General features: G+C 37.8%; 1 non-coding gene across 1 annotated transcript; it reads right to left on the reverse strand.

Moving 5' to 3' along the window:
• Window positions 1-2,287: 2,287 nt before the first annotated feature.
• On the reverse strand, window positions 2,288-2,395 carry LOC120539852. The gene has a single exon (XR_005635708.1). It is a non-coding gene; the product is annotated as a U6 spliceosomal RNA (small nuclear RNA).
• Window positions 2,396-3,337: the final 942 nt, after the last annotated feature.

The raw sequence follows: 3,337 nt of genomic DNA on the forward strand, positions 1-3,337 counted from the left end.
TTAATTGCTTAACATTTTTTGTTAAGCCTTCTGGGTCGCCTTATAAAAGGGACACCCAGGAACAGCCCAAAACATGCTGAGTGGTGCCAAAGGCTGTTTCCTGGATATGCGGTTCTTTATTTCTTGTTCCAGGATATCAAGCAGGGTCAGCATCACCGGGCACTCCCAGGAAATGTGCAGTGATGTTTCCTCCTGCAGGATGCACCATGGACAGTATTAGTTTTGGCAAAGCTTCCTGAAGGACTGAAGTGGTAATCCTCCCTGGAAAACGTTCATGCCATGTCCTTGTGTCTGTCGATGAGGATGTTGGAGGCCATATTTCTCAGTGATCTTTTCCATGGTGGCAAACATGGTGAAAACCTGGCCACCAGGTTCCATGGAGTTAATGGTCATGGATGGATTTTTGGTTTCTAATCTGATCTGACTCCTTCCAGTAGGTGTTTCCTCACAAACCGTCTGACATGCAGGTTACAATCACAGAGTGTCTCACTTGTAAGTGTATGAGCTGTTTCATTTATCACAGCCAAAACTACTTCCAGAGGGACTGGAGGACATAGTAGAACATGAAGTTCTCTGTGGGCTTTTACAGATGCAGTTGCACATGTAGTGAGTTTTTGCCAACCTCTCAACCCAGGACTTTGGAGTCATGCTCTCTACAACTATACCAGATGTCTTGGATCTAGATGTAGTCTAGTCTAATGATCGTTAATGATTAATGACAGATGTCACAAGCTGACGAATGCCATGACACCGATCAGGGGGAGATCACATCAGCTTTACAGTGATGCCTCATATCTCTGGGTCCCCCTGATGTGTTCAGACAAAATAAAAGGTGGGAAATGGCAGCCTTGTCTAACCTCAGAGAGGCCAGAGGAGGATTCTGTTTTCAAGCTGTACACCAGCTCCATGCTGAAGATGTCATGACACTGTTTAGACTTTCATACAAGCAGAACATCACTTCCATCTTAAATCTGCAAGGTTTCTGGTCATGAACATGTGATCAAAAGCTGTCTCCTGGTCAATGGCATTTTATTAGAAACAGTCTTTTAAATAGAGTTTGAAGTATTTAAAAAGGGCTTTAATCTAATATTTGGGGATGAGTATACTGTATATGGGTTTGGAAACTAAATTTGGGATTAGGCACGATTTTAAAATCAACTGTTTCATTATTTGTATATGTATTTTACTTTGTTTTTGATGATGGGAATGGATATCTATGGTAACACAGACCACTCCTAGAAGTAATAAAATTACACTTTTTTACTTATCCCAATATCCATAATACATGTATCAGGCAGCATCACTCAGTATTGGTGATGGGTATACCCAACCACCCACAAAAGATTAATAGATCTGCCTTTATTAAAACATGAGACATTAAATTAACTACTCCAAACAGTGTTAACTGACTATCCAGAAAACTCGATTTGAAAATGAAGTTAATAAATGAAGCATTGCAGGGTAAGCTAGGATGGCAAGCTTTCTGACATTACACGATATTCTTGGATCCTGCTTGTTATTATCTTCTGTAACAAACAAATTCCATTGTTTATAAATTTAAGTAAACATCTCCGGATCTTCTGCAATTTTAAGAATACAGTTTAAGTTGTGGACTTATGTCACATACTGTATACCACAAATGTTTGATCCATATTCCTACTAGAGGTGTGTAAATAGATTTAAACCTCTGGTTTTATATTTACACAATATTTTTGTTATTAGATGCAAATTGAAAAACTGCCATTCACAAGTGCTATTTGTGCCTTTAAAATAACAGACACATTTAAATCAGTGAAAGTGATAGGTATTGTTTATGTGTTACATCATTATGTGTGAGATACATTTTGTAGATTTTAATTATTCACATTTTCTTATTACCTTGTATTTAGTTTTTGAAACATTTCATTTAATAAGAACTCTGTTCTTTGGTATATAGTTAGTGGAGTGAATTGCAAGACAGCATTCCTCAAAAGGAACAAAAACCTTGCACTGTGAAGTGTGTTAAACTTGTAATTCATTGCAACTAGCTGTTATGTATGTATGTATGGTAAAAAATACTCATGTTTGAGATACTTGTATTTGGATATGTTAAGTCAAGTAAAAGGTGTAATGCTGGCTTTTTGATAGATTTCGATGCGTTCACGACCGGAAGGAATTCTGATCAGCTGAAAAGTGGTGCTAGCTGTGTGTCGCACGGCTACAGAATTTTCATATTTTGATTTTGTGATTGATAGGTTTTCCTTTTATTTTTAAGGTCAAATTAATAAATTATTTTCAGTTTGAGACGAAAAAATTGGAACGCTCCACGAATTTGCGTGTCATCCTTGCGCCAGGGGCCATGCTAATCTTCTCTGTATCGCTCCAATGTTAGCGTATGTGTTGCCGAAGCAAACACATTAATTTTTACGGATATTTTTCATATTTAAGCCTAGGGGGTAAAATATCCTTTTACTGTTTGGTGTAATGATTATTTTTATTTTAAACTTTATTAGAACCAGTAAGTATCGGCTTTAGCCATATTTAGAGCATGATCGTTTATAACTGCTATATGCTCTCACACTTGTCTGCTATAATGATAAGCTGAAGTACTGTATTGCAATAATGTGTATTTGTGTGGTAATATTGCGCCTTGTGGGGGAATATGCAAATACTAAGGCTTGGTTGCATCATCCAATAAAATCACGTCCCGTTACTACGCTCTTGTGAACAGTTGAAAGATCGAGCCAATCACAACCCGAATTTGTCGTACGACTTGACCGCCCAATCCCGTGACGTTTGTTTGTGTCATTCAGTACTTCTGTCGACTGTGTTTTCACTCGTTATTTATTTATTTATTTTGCTTTTTGTTCCGTAAGTATATTTAAGCAGTTGTTTAACGTCTGTTGCGGTCATAAATTTCTTATGTCATCATTACGCATACTTTTATTTATTTATGTGCTTATTTTATCCCTAAAATATGTCATTTTTAATATTTAGATAGTATATAATAAGTATATATGTAATAAATATAATCATACTTAACAACTATCCATTATCCAACCCGCTATATCCTAACTTAAGGTGACCAGCCATCCGTCCCCGTTTTCCGGGAACAGTCCCCTTTTTCGGACAACTGTCCCCACTCAGAAACATGTCCCCGTTTTGTCCCCGGTTTCAGCTGGTTCACTTTTTTGAATGTATCTCATCACCACGATAATTTGAACTCGGCACGCGTGCGCGGTGTTTTGACGGCGGTTAAGCTTTACCGCATTCTGCAACTTTGGCGGGAGATCACGTGATAAGCTTTCGCTTTGTACTCTGTAGTGACCAGCCCCCAAACTTCGGATTAGCCCAAAAA

This window comes from Polypterus senegalus, chromosome 11 (assembly GCF_016835505.1).
Source record: "Polypterus senegalus isolate Bchr_013 chromosome 11, ASM1683550v1, whole genome shotgun sequence".
NCBI lineage: Eukaryota > Metazoa > Chordata > Cladistia > Polypteriformes > Polypteridae > Polypterus > Polypterus senegalus.